Here is a 23,838-nt window from a genome sequence, read left to right as displayed (position 1 = left end):
TCTCTGAAGCTCATGGAGGGGTTGTAGGAGGACATTATGCAGGAAAGGCGACTACGCAGAATATTTTGTGCACAGGTATATGGTGGCCGATGTTGCATAAGGATTCCGAAGTGTATTGTAAGGCATGCGATGAATGTCAGAGAACTGGTAGACCATCACAAAGGGATGAATTACCATTACAACCTCAAGTATCATTGCAACCATTTGAAAAATGGGCGATTGATTTTGTTGGGCCAATTTAGTCCCCAGGGAAGAAAACTAGTGCGTGGTATATCATCACCGCGACAGAGTATCTAACCAGATGGGTAGAGGCACAACCAGTTAAGGATTGTACAAGGGCTACAACAATGAAGTTTTTGTTTGAGTATGTCTTAACCAGATTTGGCTGTCCGAAAGTGTTGATGAGCGACAGAGGTACGCACTTTCTGAATGAAACAATCAACGCGTTAACAGAGGAATTCCAGGTCTACCACCAGAAGAGTACACCATGTCACCCATAGCCCAATGGAACTGTTGAGGCCTTCAACAAGATTTTGGAGAACACGTTGATGAAGATCTGAAACACGCAATGAAATGATTGGGATGTGTGCGTACCTGCAGTACTATGGGTGTATAGGACTACTTGCAAGAAGCTGATAGGGCAAACACCATTCAGGTTGGTCTATGGGGTAGAAGCTGCAATTCCAATGGAGCATATTGTGCCTAGTCTGCGCATAACAACTCTTCCAGGTATGGCAGATCGCGAAGCCTTGGAAGAACAACAAGTGTAACTGATGGAGCTTGAAGAGGACTGATTTTTGGTTGGATTCCATCAACAAGTACAGAAGGAAATTCAAAAAGCATGGCATGATCGACACATCAAGCTTCGCAAATTCAAGGTAAATGATTTGGTCTTGTTATATGATAGTAAGTTCACTAAATTCCTGGTAAATTTCAGATGCATTGGCTGGGGCCATATATTATCAAGGAAATTACAGATAGAGGCACAGTTTAGCTCGCGAAGCTAAATAGAGAACCTTTTCTGGGAAGATTGAATGGGAGCCGATTGAAGTTGTATATAGGCAATCCTGCACAATGAATATATGGTGGCAGGACAGTCTTAGTGCTCCAAGCAGTTTCAAGGGAGCGTGGGACTACAAACTACATTGCCAGGTTTGGAGGACTACGCAGCTAAAAGGTTGTGTAGAAAATGGTGAAGTTGCAACATATGGAGCTGCGCACAGGAAGCTGCACTATGGAGGGAGGTATTGCGTAACTTAGCAGAAAAGTGAGTGTTGGAGTCATTTTTCATGACTTGAAAGCCATAAGATGGTTAAGAGGAGCAGGCTGGCGGCATTTAAGGCCAAAATATTTGAAGATCTACTGCGAAAAAAACATTAATTGTTAGAATTTGGGGGGAACAGTCAGATTTGAATTAAAAAACCCCTATAAATTACGTGTGCCGGTCCAACTGAGAACACTTTTCACCCTTAGAGTTTTTGTTGAAATTTGCTGTCTATCGCTTATGAGCCGAGCATTTTGGGAGGAATCTTCGCCCACACAGACATTTCTCTAGAAGCCCATGATCTGTTTATGGAAAGGATGACTGCTACCAACCCTGCCGAAGCCTTGAGTTTGGAAGTAGCCGTATATGACGCCCCACAACCTGAAGTATCTAGTGTTGAAGCTATGCCTGCGGTGCCCACGACAGTGAGGTCACTAAGGCCAAAACAATCCATGGTGAAAGAAAAGAAACCTGCAACAAAGGAGAAGCAGAAAAAGCCGGTGTAGATATGCGCTTCCCCAAGGAAGCAGACCGTGACACCAATCCAGAAGAAAGTTAAGTAGGCAACGAAGGATAAGCAAAAGGTTGTAGACTTGGAGGTAGAAGAAGGCTAGGGAACATAGGATATTAACACCGAAGGCACAAAACCTATCACAAAGCTACCTGGGTATATCCCTCCGAGAAAGGGGAAGACGAAGATAAATAAAGACCCAGACTCGCAGAAATTCACCATCTCCATGCCCATGCTACCTGAGTAGGTGCGTTTTGAAGGTCCGCGGCTCGCGTGAGTCCCATTATTGAAGATGGAGGATTGGGACCTTGTGGATCATGCTAAGTTCCCACTCTTAGCGACGGAAAAGTACAAGAAAAGAGTTTACTATGAAGAAACAGGTGTGACAACACTGGAAATAGGCCAGGTTTATTATTACGATTGTTCCAATTGATTTTCTTGTGAGTTTAGGCTAAAATAAAATCCCTTGGAATTTTTCAGATTTGATGAAGGAGGGCTTTAAAATTTGTCACTTTAACTTTATGCTCCAAGTAGATGAAAATACCCTTAAAATGCAAAGACCTGAAACCTCAAAATATTTTGCACTAGGTGATATGAAAGTTCTATGCTTACACAAGATACATAACTTTTCTCTCTCTCTCTCTCTCTCTCTATATATATATATATATATATATATATATATATAACAACAGGAGCTATATCAACCAATTATATGCCAATTTTAAAACAAATTTGTCAAATTTTATATGAATTTTCTGCAAAATAAATCACCGAATATTCAAACAGTGAATGTGCTCTAAATTCTTGTAGCTATATCCAACAAAAGAAAAATTAATCAAAATGAAAGAAAAACACAGTCCCAAAACAAACAAATTCTTTGCTGCAAAGTTTCCTTGATACTAGAGATATGTCTCTTAATGAACAAGTCACTGTTTATAATCCTTCCAATCAACTTTCTATGAGCACTAGGTATTGGAGGAAATTTTAAGGTCACATCTAGTAGAAAGAGGTTAGTTTGGAGAAGTCCTGAACCTTGCAAAAGAACACAGTTAGTGGAGAAACCCTTTTAAAATTTTTGTGATTCCCTGTAAAGTTAGGCAACAAATGAAATTCAAGCCCTTATTGCATGCAACCTAGCTCAATTTAACCACACAAAAAAAAATGAATTTAATATTACTAAGGAAATTCTGGGTAATTTCATATGGTTTCAAGATTTGACCTCCACAAATTTACTGCAGAAATTTACCCAAAAAAATTGATTCAATGTCCTTGCAGCCCTGGGAAATTATCAACAATTCATATCATAAATTTTGTAAAAAACCCCTTTGCGGCCTGGCTTTACAAGGCATAATTTATTAAGGTCCTTAAAAGCTAGCAACTTCACAAAATAATTTTAAAATACATAGAAAAATTTCAAATAAATGCTTAGACCAAGCTTCAAATCCTGCAGCTTCCAAGAAAGATAAGTTCTGAAGTGTAACAACAAATAAAAAAGGTATAATGTAAGGCCTCAAACCCTAGCCGTTTAGACTGGGGTGAGGTCTGAGCCCTTCCTACTCGTTTTATTTCAAACCCTTCAAAGAATATGATGAAATACACCTTCTCCAGAAAACAATAAATAAAAGCCTTCTCAAGAATTATTTAGTGACTATAATGCAAGGATTATATAGATGGCAAAGAAAACAGGCTGCTCAGGACTGTGGCCATGAAAATAATGATATTGATGCTCAGACCTGGGCCTCCTAGGTTTTGCGGCCCTAGGAGAAAAGCTCAGAGACCCTTACGCGAACCTGCAAAAAAATAAAAAAAATTTCGAACCCTTCTCTCCTTCTCAGACTTGCAAGAGACACAAAAAAACCAACACAAAAAGACTATGGATGACTGAGGTTATAAATAAATACATACAAAGTTTTCCATAGTGATAAATTTTTAAATAATATGCTTTTCAATTAACGCTCAATAAAAATGAAATTTAATAATTTTCCCTTTTTTCCTTTTTTGTTTTTGTTTTTGGTTTTTTTAGATAAGAAAAAGCCTAAAAAATAAAAATAATTATTTAATAAAGAAAATAAGTTTAAAATTTAAATTCATTTACAAAAGAAAAAAAAAAAAAAAAAAAATATATATATATATATATATATATATATATATATATATATATATATATATATATAGCTCTAAAGAAAAAAGCAGATATTTTTCATTAATAACTCTTTGATTCAAATAAGTAAATAAATGAATGATTTTCTCAAAGCCTAAGCCCAAAAACCTTGCAATAAATTGATAGATAAATCCTTCATGTAAAATAGAATGAACTCTCCTACTTAATCACTCAAGAGTTGGTTAACTTAAGCAAAAGCATCCCCTTACACTTGAGATCTATTTCAAATGAATATTTTCTACACCTCAAAAATATTTTGTTAGCTTTAGATGAGACAAGAAAAATATAATGGAAGAAAATTCTAGCAACTTAAACAAAAGCACACTAGCCACTTCCAATCCTAAAATATTTTCCAGATCTCATTACTAGTGTAAGATAGCTATACACTAGTTAATTCTATGTAAGCAAATGAAGTAACAAATAAAATCACCAATAGAAAATTAAGCTCAAGAATTCATTACCATATCCATAAGAGAAGAGCCACAATGTTTCACCCCAAAGACTTGTGTATTATTATTTCAAAACAAAGAGAGCTTCAAGACTAAAACGTCAGAGCACAACAAGTAGAGATGATACAATAAGGAGCATATTCTTCCTTATATAGAAAAAATGGGAGCTCTCGAGGCTTCCAAGTGAATAACGACTATTTCCATGAAGGTGCACCATTAAATGCTTGATCCATGTCAAAATTATCTCCACCGTTGATTGCTTGAGAAAAAATTCGAATTCCTTGATGCTGCATTTTTTCTTGGTCCCAAATATATATATATATTTTTTTTCCTTGACATTTTTTCCTTGAAAAACCCCATTCTCTTAACCAACTTGAACCATAAATTCGATTTTCATTAAAAAATCAATTTTTGTGGGAATTGATTCCTTTTTTCTAGGCCAAAAATATTTTCTTGCTTGATTTGTGGAGATTCCCTTCTTGAAAAGTGCACATTCACTTTTTAAATATTTTTCACTTGGAGGGAATTTATTTTTCTCTCATTTTTATTTTCTTAACAAATTCCGGCTAATTATTTAACCACTTTTTTGCCGAAAAACCAAAAATAAAAATAAATTAATTTTCTGGCTTAGAATTTTAATTTATTTTGGCCAGAAAATTTAACTAATTGATACTAAAGGCTATTAATAATTTATTCCACCCTTAAATATTGAAGCCTTCGTGTCTAAATATGAGGGACCATGCCCCAAAATATTTTTACGTCAAGATATTATAATAACTCAACCCTTGAAAAGGGAAAACACCTTTAGACATAGACCCTTAATAATTTACCCAATTCTGTGATCAATATCATCTAGTAGACCAAGTGACTTGTAACAAAATAATTTAGCCAATTAGCATAAATTATTCCCATATCACTTTTACAAAAGACTCGACTAGAACACTAGGACTCACCTAAGACCTTGACGATAAATTCCACCCTAGCTTTGGGGTGAGGCTAGAGGGAAAAACCCTGCCGACCATCCGTGTTTAGAAACACATATGAATCAGTGAAACGAAAACCCTCCTAGGATGAAAATCATCACCAAAATAATAGGCTTACCTAGGTTGTTACATACGTATATGGTCTTACTAGAATCATTTACATTACAAACATTGCAGAATGGGTTTATAACTCTGATAGATTGATGACTGATGAATCCTGGATATTTGATTGCTCAAACATGAATGAATTCCTTTGCAAAAATGTGCACTACTATAGGGTATTTGACACGGAGTGGTCAACATCTGGCTCTACTTGGGGACACGTTGGTTCACTGAAAGAATGTGAGAATCCAGAATCTGCACCCAAGCAACACACAAGTTCATATAAGTAGCGTCCATCCAAATATAATCCAAAAATCATCATATAACATTAAGCACATGAAATAGAAGCTCAAAAATATTATTCTAACATGAAAAAAAAATCTTTTTAAAGGATAGAAACAAAAATGCTGAAATAGAATCTAAAATAACAAGGAGTAAGGTTAGAAATACAATACAGAGGATGCCCTTATGGCATCAGATGTCATATTTGTAGAAAAATTTGAGCATCTGGTCATTCGTAGGTAAGTCTAGTGGTTCACCATCCAATGTGCTCAAATGAAATGAATTTGGTCCAACAAGTCCTCTGATGATATAAGGTCCTAGCCACAAGTTGTTGAACTTTCCATGACTTCTGGGTTTCTCATTCGTGCGATTCCAAAGTAGCACCATGTCTGCAACCTGCAAATATCTAGCTCAAGATGATTTATCAAAACTTTTCTTAACATTAGATTGATTTTTACACATATTATCAAAATCTTCTCTACGAGTTTCATCTAATTCCACAATTTGATCAATTCTATGTTGAACAACATCTTTGTCAATAAAGAAATGTTGAAGGAGTTGATAAGCTGGCAATTTAAGGTGCATAGGAAGAGTTACATCCAAGCCATAAAACAATTCAAAGGGACTTTTACCAGTAGCTTTCTTCTTTGTAATCCTATCTACCCACAATGCATACTTGATTTTGCTATCCCAAGCCCGTTTATTATCTCCTACTATCTTTTTGATAATGGTTATAAGACTTTTATTACTAGATTCTGCAAGACCATTTCCTTGAGGATATTATTTAGATGAATGAGGAAAGATAATGCCATACTTAAAACAAAATGATGAAAACTCTGAAGAACTAAAAGCCTTGGCATTATCGGTAGTAATCTTAGCAGGGACACCAAATCAAGTAATGATTTTATCTTCAATAAAGTCCATAACAACCTTTTCAGTGGCATTCTTAGTAGGAATATATTCAACCCATTTAGTAAAGTAATTAGTAGAAGTTAAGATCCATGAGTAGCCATTACTAGAATTTTCATGGAATTTCCCAATGAAATCCAGACCCCAATGCTGAAAAGGAGCTTCAACAACAATAGGCTGTAAGGGCAGGGCTGCTAACTTTTGCTTCCCAGTGAATAGTTGACAAGCTTGGCAACATCTAACATACTTGTGCACATCAGAAAATATTGAAGGCCAATAGTAACGAGCTCTAAGGATTTTGTGGGCAGTAGTCTTTATAGTGTAATGACCACCATAAAATCCTGAATGAAACTCAATGATAAGATTTTTCGATTCAACTTCGTCAACACACATAAGTATTATTCCCTCAAGATTCCTCCATCCAAGGCCATCCTTCATGATGCAATACTTAGTTTCTTTCAATATTAGATCTCTTCTCTTATGAGCAACTAGATGGTTAGGACATGTGAGATTTTGCAAATAATAAATAATGTCCTTGTACCATTCAATTTATCCTAATCTTTGAAGCTCGGGTGAAGTTGAAGAATTATTTTGAAAAATCAAGCCTAAATCCTTCTCATTACCTTCAGTCAACATTTGGGCCAATCCTTGACCCTTAACAAGCTTAGTGAGTCTAATTTCCAAACCATACTCTTGAATTTTAGTGACCCACCTAGCTCTGGTCCCTAAGCAATCAATTTGAGTTAATATATCTTTAATAGCAGAATGTGGGACAAAAGATATAAATTTAGAATATCCCACATATGTCCTAAAATGCTTAAGAGACTTGACCAAGGCATATGCTTGCTTTTCCATGGTACTATAATTTAATTCGGAATTCTGAACCGCTCTTCTCAAAAAAGCAATCGGTTTCTCATGACCTTCTTTATTCTCTTGAAGAAAAACAACTGCTATAGTATCCTATGAGGCGAAAGAGAAAATCATGAACTCCTTTGAATAATCTGGGCTAGCTAAAATAGGAGCTTTAGCGATAGAACCTTTGATTTCCTTAAAAGATTTCTTACTATCATCTTTCCATATAAACTTTGCATCTTTCTTTAAGAGAATTTGAATAGGCTTAGCAATTTCTAAATAGTTTGGAATGAACCTCCTGAGAAAATTGATCTTTCCAAGGAAGGACTGAAGGGACCTAAGGTTATGAGGCAAAGGAATGTTCTGGATGGCCTCAACTCTTTCAAGATCAATTTTGATCCCATCCTTAGAAATGACGTGACCAAGTAATTTACCTTCAGTTACTCCAAACACAGATTTAATGGGATTCAAAGAAATTCCAAATTCTCTACACTTGTTAAAAACTTGCCTGAGATGATCAATATGACTAATAACATCCTTTGAAAAAATTGTAAGATCATCTTGATATATTTCAATGATTTTACCAATTAGTCCTTTGAAGGCATAGTCCATAGCTCGCTGAAAAGTCGCTCCAATGTTAGTCAATCCAAAAGGCATTCTTATGTATTCGAATGTTCCCAATGGTGTGGTGAAAGTTTTCTTATGACGATCCTCTTTCTTTACCCATACTTGATTATAACCAAAGAAACCATCTAGAAATGACATCATTCCTGAACCTGTTACTATTTGCAACATGGTTTCCATGTTAGGCAAAAGGTAATTATCCTTTTTACATGCTAGATTAAGGTTTCTAAAATCTACACAAAGTCTGATTGTTCCATTTTTCTTCCTAACAATCACCAAATTAGAACACCGTGATGAATGCCTAGTATGCACAATAATCCCAGGTGCTAGCATTTTTTGAAGCTCTTTTTGAACCAAAGGAGCTAACTTAGGATTGATTCGTCTAAGTTTTTGACGAAAGGGTTTAACATTTTCATATTTTAAAGGGATAGTGTGTTCCATGACATCTTACCTATAACCTTTCATCTCATCACAAGAAAATGCTAGAACATCTCTATATTCATGAAGTAAATCAATTAATTTCTTCCTTTCTTCCTTCGCGGCACCCTTACCAATTTTCACAATTTTTGGATCCCTAAAGGTACCAATATTACTTCAATGTATTCCCTTGGATCAATCTTCTTCTCTTCTCTTTTCTTTGTAGCATCATTCCAATCAAAAAGTCACTCTAATGCTTGCTGTCCCCTAGGGATAGGATTCATCACATCATCATTAACACAATTTCATCCTTCCTCCTTATAAACAATATTAAAATCTTAAAATTCTTCTAAGTTATTCAAGAAGTGAACTGCTTGAGTATCATCATTAAACACTTGCCAATGCTAACATTATCAGGAATTGAAGGCCTAAAAATAACTTCCATCTTGACTTGATCATTTACTAACTCATCAAATAATTGCAAAGTAGATGCTGCCACTGCAAGTTGATCAACATGGATGTTCTTTTCTCTAGGGATGGCTTGAACATCAAGAGCATCAAAAAGTTCCATAGTGTCCCAAATTGCATTTCGATATCTCTTGAGTCTATTCTTATTACAAGCAAATTTGTTTTTGACTTGCCTAATTACCAAATCTGAATCTCCCTTGATACTAAGCAGTTTAATCTTTGAATCCTTTTCCAATTCGTGACCCAACAATATAGCTTCATACTCAACTACATTGTTGGTAGCTTAAAATTCCAATCTATAGGAAAATATGAAAATATGACCAAGGGGAGATTTTAACACAATGGCAGCACCTTTTCCATGTTTAGAAGCTGCACCATCAAAATACATATACCATACTTGATTATTTAAATCAACAATCTTTTCGTCCAAGGGAACTATGGAGTTAGACAAATAACATAATTCCAAAGGCTAGGTTGTTCTGTTATAATCTCATTATGAGGCTTCTTGGGGTCTTCCATGTGAAATCTTCTTTCAAGCTCCCTATTAAGCCTTACAAAACCATTGCCTCCAGGAGAAGGAATAGTAGCATAAGTCCAATTCATTTGAATACTCCCTCCTAGATCAGAAGCTCACTTTCTTGATAGCAACATACCCCAAGCGTTAAGCACATCAATCACAACGATGTCCATGGAAATCATATTATGAAAAATGGACAAATGCACTTGTAAATCCTTAATTAAACCATGCACTTCAATTCTCTTAGGATCCATGGCGCAAATTTTGTGATAAGGTCTAGAAATCCTTAAGTTGAGTTGTTCCATGACCATTTTGATCATGACACATGCCGATGAACCAAAATCCAACATGTAGTTATACAACCAAAAACCATTAATAAGTAAAGTAATATAGAATGGTTGATGATCTTTATTATCTGGTTCCATACTTTGCAAATACATCGGAGCATATTGATAACTAACTTCAGGTGCCTTTTCACGAAAAACATCACCACGAGGAGCATCAATAGCCTTCAATAACTTAGCCTTCTGGGAGGGAATATTTATTATCTCCATGACAGGAACCAAGATCTTAGCATTATTAATCCAACCTCCCAAATCAATATTCAATCCATAGTTAGAATTCAAACTAGGGTTAGGAACTTTGGGAGTAATCTGATTTTCACATTGCTCCTCATTTCTCTATTGATAAGTCAATCCTTTATCTCAAGCAATCTCCAAGATTTGTTCCGAAGAAGGCTTTTCACCAGATAGCTCAGACATCATGTCTTTCTCATCATTAAAGGTATTAATACTATAAGAAGATTGAATTTTTTTCACATCATGACTGTTTTCGACAACTTCCATCCAATATTCCATGGATAGGTGATGCTCATCACCAACAATATTAATTTGATTACTTTCCTGAATCATTCCACTATCCATAATTCTCTTTACAATAGGACAAGTAGCCTCATCATGAAGGGCATCACAAGCTCTACAATAAGGAGGAGCTTCTTCCACAAGATGAGCAGACTCAAGTGGATTTGACAGTCTCTGCTCATTTGATGGGGCCCTCTTTTTCCAAGCATTATTATTTCAATTATTCCTAGGTTGGATATTTTGTGCTTGTGATCTTTCCATTTGAACCAACCTGGCTTGCATGGCACTGATTTCTTTAGCGTGATTTGACATCATTTTTGCTTGATTAATTTCCATGTTCTTAATCATCCGCGTCAATTCTTTAATGGAATCATGGTCAACCTCTTTAATTTCTTTTCCTGTAGAATCACGAGATTTCCTTGGATCCCTATCAAAACCTGGAATCTCAGATTTCCTAGACGCTTTCCTACATTATTCCATTTCTTCAGCCAAAGTTTGCGCATAAGATGTATCATTGTTAAATGCATCGAGATAATATTCCAAAAGAGGCTTATCAGTAGGTTTATAATCTTGAGGTAAATCTCTAACAATACCATTAAACCTTTTATTAAATTCTTCCATAGTCTCATTTTCATTCTTCTTTATGGTGCTAATAACTCTAAGTAAGTGCCTTTCTTCTTTTTTGTCTCTATACTTATCCTTAAAGGCAGTAATAATCGATTGCAATGAATCAAACGAATTATCAGGCTTTTCTGTAAACCAATCCAAAGCATCTTCTTCCAAAGAAAGGACAAAGAGGTTCATCTTCACATCTTCATGATTATAGTCAGGACCTCTAGCATATTTTCCCAACCAAGAGCTAAAATCTTTGAGATGAGCTTTAACACTAACTGCAATATTTCCTTGAAAATATGGCAACCTGTCAAGATCATTATCAGGAAGATCATGCAGATAACCTTGAATGTTAGCAAAGTTACAAGGGGCAAACAAGTCCATGATGTCTTATTCAACCGAGTCAAGAAAAAGAAAATGGATATCAGGGATAGCTTCCTGTCCAAGATTATCAAGGATTCTACGATAAAGAAGCTTGTGTAATCGAACTCTAAGATCCCTTTTAGGTTTTGGAGTAGGATTATACAAAAGAATTGGATTCATACTAGTAGAGATCCTTGCAGAAAATGTAACAAGTGGAGCCGCCACTTGAATAGGAACCTAACTCTAAAGACCCAATATGATAAGAATCGAAAGTTAGTGAATAAACCAAGTCAAAGTAAACTTATCCCCGACAACGACGCTAAAAAATGTTGTCACCTAAGATGTACACCTAAGTGCGGGAAAAGTTTCTAGCCCCGCAAGGTATAATCTTTAAGGCACTCAAAGTAGGGGCTATCACCTATTCCCTACTCACTTCGTTTAAGCTCTCTCCTAGATAAGCTAAGGGGATTAGTCGCTAAAGATAGTTAGAAAGGGAAAAATTGTTGCAACAACAAGTCTAGGAGACTAAGGGAAATGCAATTTTTTATCTAAGAAACTTGATTAAAATTATTTAGCAAGCTTGATTACTAAAAGGGAAATGTAAATATTTAACAGGACAATCCCAATAACATAAATAAGACAATGAATAGATTAACAATGATAAACCAATGCCTTATTACAAGGCTTAGAAGAGATTCAACACTTGCAAGATATTACAAGTCACAAGATAAATAATGCTACAAAACAAGTATTAGTATATGAAATGAGACAATATTAAAAGATGAGCATAAAATCTACCTTGCAAGAATAAAAGAAATCTGTACTTTGTTTTTTAAAGAGATGCTCCAATAAATTTAAAAATATCAATGGACAATGAGCAAGGAAATTAAATTCCAATACAAAAGCAGAAATATAGAATTGCAAGTAAATATATAGTGCTCACAAAATAACACTATTCCAAATTAGACAAAACCAAATAGGTAGATGCAAACTAAGCTGGGTGAAATGAAAAATCTAACTCTAGAATGCAAAAATTGATGCAAGATTTTCAATGGACTTAATGATAACAATGCTGCTTCAAGGGAAGTAGATATCAATCCAAAAATTACGATAAACACTTAAAACACAAGCTTCGCTTATACAATAACCAATGAAGTAACCATAGTTACTCAAAAGAAAAACTGATGATTAAAGTTAAAAGAGTTAGAGCAAAAATTCCACAATGCCTTTATACAATAGAGAATTTAAGGTCTTCTTTGCTTGTTTAGATGGTTGAACAAGTAAATATTATAATCAATTCTCAATCGTGGAAAAGGTAGATGAAATTGCTAATAGTTATTAGAAAAATTACTTTAGATCATAAACAACAATTGAAGCAAGGTTGGAAATACTTCAATGAAATCAGATCAGAAGCAACTAGGAAAGTGCAAGATAGAGAATGCAATTAGAAGATGCAATGCAGTGTGCAAGTTAGTGAGTTACAAAACCAAACACAAGATCTCCCTTTTAAATAAGGAGAAACAGGATGCCTTGGAAACAAATTCCAAGCTCCCTCAAAAAAGAAGAAATTGCTTTATTAGTGAACTTACAAATGGGAAAAAAGCCTCTAGGACAGAAAGAAAGGTTCTTCTTTTCAAGGAGATTTACAACAGAGATATGAGAGTTACAAAGATAAGACAACTCCTTAAGATGAAAGACATATCCTAAAAAAAAATATCTAGAGATCAGACTTTGAATTCCTTTATCTTTCCAATAAAATAGTGCACAAATATGATGGATCCTCTACTTCAATATGAGGCTTAGCACTTTGATGATTGAACCTTCTGCAACAACAAAACCATTCCTCCAACAAATTGATGGCAGTGAGAGGGGCTCACAGTCTTAGATGAAAACAAGAGGAAAATTCCCAAGCCAACAATTCTAAAGAAAATGATTTTCTGCAGTAAAGAAAGCTCAATATTTTGAAGGTAAATGTCACTTTAAGGAAGAACTAATGACTATCCCTGCAAGACAAAATTTTAGACCTAAAGCCAATGGTCGATTTGTAAAGGATATACCACTCCAAAAAATACAATTGTTAATGAAAGATCAGATTACTGTAGTGAAAATATCAATCCTCCAATACCCAAATCAGTGATCTGAATTTGCAAAAGATGTAAGTTAAATGCTTATGATTACTCTTGGAATTATCATGTGCAATTTTAGGTTTATTATTACTATTGTTCCAATTCATTTTCTTGTGAGGCCAAGCTGAAAGAAACTCCCTTGGAATTTTTCAGATTTGATGAAGGAGGGATTTAAAATTTGCACCAGGTGATATGAAATTTCTACGCTCACAACAAGATACAAAACTTTTCTAGATATATATATATATATATATATATATATATATATATATATATATATATATAGGAGCTAGATCACCTAATTATATGCCAAGTTTAAAACAAACTTTCTCAATTTTTATATGAATTTTCTGCAAAATAAATCATCGAATATTCAAACAGTGAATGTGCTCTAAATTGTTGTATCTATATCCAAAAAAGAAAAAATAATCAAAATGAAAGAAAAAAATAGTCCCAAAACAAAAAACTTCTCTGCTGCAAAGTTTCCTTGATACCAGAGATATGTATCTTAATGAACAAGTCACTGTTTATAATCCTACCAAACAACTTTCCGTGAGCACCAGGTATTGGAGGAAATTTTAAGCTCACACCTAGTAGAAAGAGGTCAATTTGGAGATGTGTTGAACCTTGCAAAAGAACACAATTAGTGGAGAAACCATTTTAAAATTTTTGTGATTCCCTGTAAAGTTAGGCATCAAATGAAATTCAAGCCCTTAATGCATGCAGTCTAGCCCAATTTAACCACACAAAAAAATTTGAATTATATATTACTAAGGAAATTCTAGGTAATTTCTTATGGTTTTAAGATTCGACCTCCACAAATTTACTGTAGAAATTGCCCCCCAAAAAAATTGATTTAATGTCCCTGTAGCCTTGTGAAACTATCAAAAGTTCATATCAGAAATTTTGTAGAAAACCCCTTTGCGACCTGGCTTTAGAAGGCAAAATTTGCTTGAGGTCCTTAAAAGCCAGCAACCTCACAAAATAATTTTAAATTCCATAGAAAAATTTCAAATAAATGCTTAGACCAAGCTTCAAATCCTGCAGCTTCCAAGAAAGATAAGTTCTGAAGTCTAACAACCCACAAAAAAGGTATAGCGTAAGGCCTCAAACCCTAGCCGTTTAGACTGGGGTGAGGGCTGAGCCCTTCCTACTCAATTTCTTTCAAACCCTTCAACGAATATGATGAAATACAACTTCTCCAGAAACAATAAATAAAAACCTTCTCAAGAATTATTCAGTGACTATAATGCAAGGATTAGATAGCTGGCGAAGAAAACAGGCGGCTCAGGAATGTGGCCGTGGAAATAATGATGCTGAGGCTCAGGCTTTTTCCGCCCCTAGAGAAAAGCTCAGAGACCCTTACATAGATTTGCAAAAAAATAAAATATTTTGGAACCCTTCTCTCCTTCTCGGACCTATAAGAGACACAAAAAAAACAACAAAAAAATATTGTGGATGGTTCAGGTTATAAATAAATACATACGAAGTTTTCCATAGTGCTAACTTTTAAAATAATATGCTTTTCAATTAGCGCTCAATAAAAATGAAATTTAATAATTTTCCCTTTATTGTTTTTTGTTTTTGTTTTTGTTTTTTTAGAAAATAAAAAGCCTAAAAATAAAAATAATTATTTAATAAAGAATAGAAATTTAAAATTTAAATTCATTTACAAAAGAAAAGTTTATATATATATATATATCTATATATATATATATATATATATATCTATATATATATATATATATATATATATATATATATATAGATATACAAGCTCTAAAGAAAAAAGCATATATTTTTCATTAATATCTCTTTGATTCAAATAAGTAAATAAATGAATGATTTTTTCAAATCCTAAGCCCATAAACCCTTGCAATAAATTTGATAGATAAATCCTTCAGGTAAAATAGAATGAACTCTCCTACTTAATCACTCAAGAGTCGGTTAACTTAAGCAAAAGCATCTCTTTACGCTTGAGATTTGTTTCAACTAAATATTTTCTACACGCCTCAAAAATATTTTGTTAGCTTCAAATGAGACATGAAAAATATAATGGAAGAAAATTCTAGCAACTTAAACAAAAGCACACTAGCCACTTCCAATCCTAAAATATTTTCCAGATCTAATTATCAGTTGTTGAAGCCCCGAAAATCGGGTCGACAACAAGGGGGATACCCGCCCGATTTGGACATTGGTTGGCAGCTCCTTATCCGTTTGGTATAGCGGGTCCGACTGGGGATAATGGGACTAGTTTCCCAATCTAAGGGTGAGTATGTGTGCAAAGTTGGATGATGCTGATCTAAGAGTTCTAATCTAAGCTACTTTAATCTAATTCTATGCTATTGTAATCTAATGAAAACAACTCATCTAATATATGCTAACCCGGGATGTATTTCTTCTATTATGCGATCTAAAGAGATTTCAAATAATAACTGGTAATAAAGATCATTCAGCTATCATAAGAATGGAAATCAATTAAGATGAACCACTTTGCATAAAAAGTTAGGCAAAATAGTTGTGAACATCATATCGCATAATAAGTTATTCATATATCATACATAAATAAATGGCTCCACCGTACAAAGGTGCCAAATGGTAACTCAAACATTCATGCAATAACATATAAACAACTAAAAACTGTATATCACTTTAAGAATATAAGCAGAAATGGTCAAGAGATAAAAGTACCATTTATGACTGGTCCTACTCATAAGCTTCAAGCAACAATGATTTATCTCTCCTTGTTCTAATATCTACAAAGAGTACAGAAGTGCAACATCAGTAGCAGATATCAAATGCAAACATCAATAAACCTTGATCCATTCATTCATCAAAACCTCCTCTGAGGGTGCAAAAGTGCATGTTCTGAGGACAAGTTTTTGACAAATTTCTGGACCCTTCTCTAAATGCATGAGAAGGGTTTAAATACTGCTAACTAAATAACTTAATTACATAAATTTAGGATATGGTTTAAATGACCGCCCTTTATCTAAGCAAACTTATTTCTAAAAATTGAATCTAATTCCTAACTATTTCTGCATTTGATCCTTAATGTTGCGGGTATGCAACATTTGCCTGGGAAGAGTCGGCTGGTTGTTTTTTGCTTTTGCTTGAGCTACGCAAATAGAAATGGCAAGCGCTGGCACCACTTTTTAGTAAACTAGAAGATGTTTTTGGGAATCATCCTATGGCTGGGTGAATTTACTGCGTATATACTTGGTAACAACCCAAATTTCTCTCAAATTGCTTCTGCTTTTGCTATCTCGGTTTCCGAACTCGTGGATGACTAAGCGAGTTAGGGACTTTGCTTTCTGAACAATTTTCTTAGCGATGCGCGATTAGCGCTAGGCGCTAATCGCGCATCAAAAACTGCCTCCGTTCTTTGATCCGGGCCTTTCTGGTGCGTTTTCCGCCTTTAACGCTTTTTCCTTTATTGGGCATAAGCTTCAGAGTTTTGTAAACATGCTGCTTTTGTGAGCTTTTGACCTTGAGTGTCCAATCGCCTATTGATATTAGCATCTGTTCAGTAATACTCTGAAATCTGCGTTTCTGTTATATGCGGTATCCGTTTATGAGGACATCTCTTCTCTGTTCTCCGAGTATTGACGCTTTCCCTTTTTCCTTAGATGTTTCCTGCACAATGCTTCATGTTGTTTCCTGTTTTTTATTCCTGCAGTTCACGCCAAGGAAAATAGTAATGATAATAAATTTTGACACGAAAGCTCTAAGCTCTACGAATGTATAAAATCATGACACCCATAGTGAACTGACTCTTCGAAAAACACAAAACTGTCCTTCATGAATACTTTGGCGTACATTCATTAATTTCCTTTAAGGCGCGCGCCCAATTTTTGGTTTAGGGACAGCTTTTCTTGAATGCTGAGCCGAGGAAAATTTGCGATGGGTGATTTTTGCGACTCGCATCGCAGCATCGCGGATCGCATTATCAAGATGTGTCATTGCAGAGTTTCCTGATCAGTTTATCACAGAATCGCGTTATCGCGTTTATCGCAAGATCGCAACATCGTGTTTATCGCAAGATCGCAGCATCACGTTTATCGCAAGATCGCAGATCGCAAATCGTTGCAATTTGTTAAGTTATTGTGTGCTGTTTATGCGATGTTGCGATATGCGATGTCGCATATCGGCCATCAAAGATTTCTTAAGATCTTCATTTATGGGCGCTTCTTAATGTATGCGATGCGATGAATTTCGCGTCGCTTTTTCGCAGTTTTTTATTGTGCTCATAAAGAAATGTTTTACTCTTCTCCGTGCGATGTATTTTTAAGGAGTATAATACAATTTTTTTTTTTATAAATTTTTTTGAATTTTTACTAAGGGTCCCCACTTGTTTAGTGTTATTGCTAATACTAAAGAAGGAGGGGGTTTGTTGATGGCCACAACAATGGCGATTCACTTGGAAGAACCAGTTATCTCTGCTTTTCTATTGAATTTTTTAAACTTACAACACGGAAAAATTTTCATAAATCTAAACTTTGTTATGGACAGATAGAGTACATTATGCCTTATTCTATCAATGATATTTTGTTTCAACCTCTTTCTATTCTAATTGTTTTCTTCCTCAGGCTTGTCCTTGTATTTATATCAGCCATTACTTGGTCTTGTAAAGATAAAATAAAGTCTTCTCTGTGTGCTAGCTTTAAAATATGCTCGTTTGTCATAGGTAGGGCCTCTGCTGCCAGCAGGCGTCCATAGCCTTGACAGGGTTACCTGTTACCCAACAATGATCCTTTATCCTGCTTAAGGTTATCTACAACCTTCAAAGAAAAATCCACATTGACACTTTTTCCTTTTTTATTCTTAAAGAAAAATGTCTTGGTTTGGTAGCCAAATTATGACACAGTCATTCACTTGATTTACACTTTTGCTGAACAAGCTGGCTCGTGATGAGACCTCTTGTCTTTTGATTTCAACAATCTTGAGTCATTGCCCTGTTTTGATGGACAGTGTTTGGCAAAGTCAGCAAAGTTATAATATCTGTGATCATGATAAGCCGGCTCGTGATGAGACCTCTTATTCTTTGAGATATAGTGTTTCTTGGATTGTCCCTCTGAATGCTGCGATTTTCTTTAACAGGGAGGAAATCATCGTTTTCATTAAGAAAGCTCTGGACGACAATAATAGAGTTTGAAAACAACAGTTTTACAGATAATCTTTATTTTGTTATTGATACCTTTCATTGTGCTAATATAAAACAATTTCTTCGCTAAAGGTTGCTTTCATCAAATTTTTTGAAGTTGAAACTACTATCATATCTAGAATAAAGTTTTTAACTGTATCTGTCAATAATAAAGATCAGATTTTCAAAAATTTTCTATTTATACAAGCGAAAAGCTCAAATCTGAAAGAGAAATGGTGTCTTTTCGTGAATACCGGTAGTAACCATTTACAACTGGTTTTATTATGAAAAAGAAAAGAAAAATAAAACTATTCTACAAAATAGAAGAATAATCTTCTATGGAAAATATATTTTAAGGATTTGTCCATTAACAGGCAAAGAATCCCTTCTACCTGCTAAATCCTGTAAGACAAACATTGATGAACCAATGACTTCAACAATATGAAAAGGACCAAGCCACATCTTTTGAAATTTTGTATGTTTGCCATTTTCTTCATGAGCCTTATCCCATTTTAAAACTAAATCTCCCATCTGAAAATTTTTTCTGGTCATTATGTTTGAATCAAAAGAGGATTTTATTAGCGTTTGATGATGAGCATGGGTTTTCTTAGCTTGTTCTCGTTGCTCTTCTAATTTAATTATTTCCATTTGTCTTAGTTGTATGGAGGAAGTAGGTACTTCATCAATGCATTGTATTAAAGACAAAGAGGGAATGACTAAGTGAGTTGGAAGAACCACTTCTTTCCCATAAACTAAATTAAAGGGGGAAGTGCCGATCGAAGCTTTTTTCGTTATTCTATCTGCCCATAAAGCATTTACCAAAGCTTTATGCCAATTCTTTTGGTTCTGGTCAACTGTTCTTTTAATAATCCTGATTAGGTTTTTATTTGTTGACTCAGCTAACCCATTACCTTGCGGATAGTAATTGGCCGAATATTTTAGTTTGAACCCTCTTTTAAGTGCAAACTCAGTCATTGCATTTCCAGAAAAGTATGATGCATTATCAAACATTAAAGCTGTTGGCAATCCAAACCTAGTGATTATAAATTCATCTATGAATTCGATAATATTTTCAAAATTAGTTGTCTTGAGAGGAACTGCTTCTACCCATTTAGTAAAATAATCTATTGCCGTGAGGATGTATTTATGCTGCTTAGAAGAGTGAGGAACGATCTCACCTATTATGTCCAAACCCCACTGAATGAATGGTTGCTCGATGTTTACCGGTTGTAGTGGAAGGGACGGCTTCTTTTGTCTTCCAGCAGTAGTTTGGCAGACTTGACATTTCCTCACGTAACTGTGTGAATCTTTGAACAACGTAGGCCAGTAGTATCCTGCACGTAAAATTTTATGTGCAGTAGCATATCCAGCATAGTGTCCTCCTGCTGGTCCATCGTGGAGTTCCTGCAAAACTTTTTCAGCTTCAGTTTTTTCAAGACATCTAAGAAAAACAGAATCATAATTCTTTCTAAAAAGAATATCATTTATGAGCTGATATTATTTAGCTTTCAATCTCAGAGCTCTTTTCTTAGTGTGATCCAGGTGTGATGGAGCATACCCGTTCTTAAGATAATAAATGATATCAGCATACAATGATCCTGCATTGTTTAGGCTTACCTCATACATTTGTATCTCTTCGGATGAAATTTCAGAGATTTGCGATGCTCCAGCCAACATTTTGCAAAAGCCTTGACCTCTTACAATGTTTGCTGGTTTGATCTCAAGGTCGTATTCTTGTAAAGCAGTGATCCAATTTTCTCTTTTCTCACCCATATCCTTCTGTACTAGAAGATTTCTTACCGCTGGAAACGGTACTATGATCTTAGTATGGGTTTTAAGTAAGAAAGGTCTGAAATATTTGACCGCTTTGAAAACAGCATAGGCCTGTTTTTCCACGCCTGAATAATTGAGTTCAGCACCTTGTAAATTTGAGCTAAAAAACGCAATTGGAGCTTCCGCTTTTTCTTGATTTGCTTGAGTTAGAATCGCAGCATATGATTTCTCAGAGGCAAATGTGTATAAAACAAAAGATTCTGAAAAATTCGGGGTTGCTAAAGATGGAGCATTAATAATAGCTTGTTTGATCAGGTTGAATGCTTCATGTTCATCTTGACCCCATTTGAAAATTGAATTCTTTTTAATCATGGTTTGCAAAGGAGACACAATTCGTGAAAAATCTGGGACAAATCTTTTTACAAAATTGATTTGACCAAGGAAAGATTGCATGGCTTTTTTATTATGAGGTAGAGATATTTCAGAGATTTCTTTGATTCTGTCAGGATCAATGTGAATACTAGATTTTGACACTATGAATCCTAGAAGTTTTCCTTCACTTAATGCGAAAAAAGATTTCTTTGGGTTAAGTGAAATCCCATACCTTAAACATCGTTGAAAGATTTGTTTTAAATCTTTGAGATGGTCGCTTCGCTTCTTGGAGTACACTGTTATATCATCCAAATAAATTACTACAGATTTATTGACTAAACCCTTAAATGCGATGTCCATGGCTCTTTGAAATGTAGCGCCGAAATTAATCAAACCAAATGGCATCTTCCGATATGCATATGTGCTCCATTTAGTTCTGAATGTGGTTTTCAACTGATCATTGGGATGCACCAGCACTTGATTATATCCTGAAAATCCGTCCAAGAAAGACATCAGTTCTGAGCCTGCTACTGCCTGTAATATCTGTTCCATAGGTGGAAGAGGAAAATTGTCTTTTTGACAAGCTTTGTTAAGATTCCGAAAATCGATACAGATTCTAATATCTCCGTTTTTCTTTCTAACGGGTACCATATTGGAGACCCATTTGGAATGTCTGACAGGGAAAATTATTCTGGCTTTTAACAACTTATTTAGCTAAGTTTTTATCTGATTTTCTAAATTGGGGTGGATCTTTCTCAGTTTCTGTTGGATAGGTTTTTCGTTGTCAATCATAGGAATAGTATGCTGAATGATAGAAGTGTCGTACCTCTTCAACTCATCGTAATTCCAGGCAAAAACATTTTTATATTGTCTCAAAAGATGAATATACGCTAGTTTTTCTTCAGGGACTAGGCCGATGCCTAGATTAACGTTTTGTGGTTTATCATCGGTTCCTAGGTTTACTAATTCGTAGTTCAGAGTTGGACTGTAGAGCTTTGAATTGGTAGACCTCTTAAATCGATTTTTCAAATCATATAAGTCTTCTAACTTAACCACCGATTTAGGTATAGCATTATCAGTGCTATTTTGTTGTATTTGTCGATCGTGATGGTCTTCGTCAATTATCTGATTGGAGTAGGATCCTTCAGAAGTGAGGAAATTTACAATATCAGGATCGTCATTGAATACTCTCCAATTTGTAATGTTGTCAGGGATGAACGGTCTAAAGATTAATTCTATTGAGAATCTATCTGGACTAAAATCTTCGGAGGGAATAAGCCTAGAGGCTACGTTACCCAAAAGGTCTACGCTTGCGTTTTGGAGTCTCGGGATTGAAGAAATATTAAATGCTATGAAATGCTCAGTCAGATCTTGTACTAAAGATTGATAGTGTTTTAAATGACCTGATAGGCAATGCATAGTGTTACGTACCTTTTTGACGATAATCTCAGAGTCTTCGAAGACTTGAAGATACTTGACGTTTAAGCCGATTGCTTTGTATAGGCCTTGCACCAAGGCCTCATATTCTGCTGTATTATTTGTGCAATTGAATTCGAGTCTGCACGTAAGCATGGTCTTGTTTCCTTCTGGACTAATCAGAACGCATCCTGCTCCTGCTCCTTTGTTAGATTTAGAGCCATCGAAATATAATTTCCAAAACAAAGATGTATTTACAGGTTTATCTACAAAATTAAAACACTTTGAACTATCAGTTTGGGAAAAATTTTCGACTTGGGACAAAACTGAATTTTCTAAGTAAGGTGATGTGTGAGCATTGAAATTACCGAGAAAAGAACCTACCGAGTAATTGCTTATGATACTGCTGTTATACGATACTGCTTCATTTTCTCCCTCTAATTCCGTTACTATGTACTTCTGGTGTAACTCTCGTTCAACCTTTATTTGATTCGGTTTACCGTTGTAGGGTAACCACATGTGCGACCAGTCGCTTGCAAAGTATCCATGGAGTTTCTCAGACCAATCCTTGCTAAGAATTAAGCCATAGAATTTTGGGATATCAGCCACTAGAATGTCAATAACCTGACATACCTTCGGGTTAGATGAAAATCTTATGGTTACTTGATTAATTTCACCAATCACTTCGACTTGAGATCGATCAAGCTGAACTATGCGCACTGCGGATTTTTGTGGTTGAACATTTAACTTAGCACATATTGATCTGGGTAAAATATTCGATGAAGCACCGGAATCTACCAAACAATTGTGCACATTTTTGTTGAAAATTTCATAAGTGAGAAGAAACAGGGGAGTGTGAGATCTTGATCTTCCTCCAATCAAGGCGATATCATTTGGATCAATCTTATTGATCACGTTAGTTGGAGGTCTTCCCATGTTGTGGGAAGCTTGAGAGAGTACAACGATAGGAAAATACACAATAGGCACGGCATGTAATTCTTTCATCATTATCTTCTGTTGATGCTTCAATTTGCTCAATTCATAAAGGGTAATATTAGCCCTAGTCCTTTTCATGTCATCAATAATATTGTACTCCATTTCATTCGACACTATCAGTGTTTTTGATGGAGTTGTTTGATCTGCTTGGACTGGGCTAGATTGAGTCGCTTTAGTGGTTGTTTTCTTTGTTGCGACTTTATATTTTGTTGTAGGGCTTGCGCTCTTCTGCTTAGGGGTAGTTTGGGGAGGATCAAGCTGATTTTTTCTTCGTGTGCTAACGGGAAATACTTCTTGATCTTCTTCTTGTGGGAGGATGAAATCCCACATTCCTTGTAATTCCACAACTTCTTCATCATCGGTCTGCCCTTCAGTGGCACTTTCTTCTTCTTCCTCCTCCTCAGTTTCAGCATTGGAGATAACATTAGGTGGTTTTGCATCCGTTGAAGGACCTCTTTTAAAAGCTCTGTAGGGCTTTTTTAAAGAAGTTTCTGCTACTTGTTTTTTTATGTCAACCATCTCATTAGACATGGTCTTTAATACTTTCTGCAATCCTTCCAAATCGAAAGGGTCTTTTGTTTGTTTCTTCTTGGAGTCTTCCTTGAAGGTGACTTTTTTAGACTTGCGTTCCTTTATCG

The sequence above is a fragment of the Pinus tabuliformis genome, chromosome 4_2, assembly GCF_031772625.1.
Source record: "Pinus tabuliformis cultivar Carrire ecotype Pingquan chromosome 4_2, CPIR1, whole genome shotgun sequence".
In the NCBI taxonomy this organism is placed as follows: Eukaryota; Viridiplantae; Streptophyta; class Pinopsida; order Pinales; family Pinaceae; genus Pinus; species Pinus tabuliformis.
The sequence above is the reverse complement of the archived record's forward strand: the minus strand, read 5'-3'. Positions refer to the sequence as shown.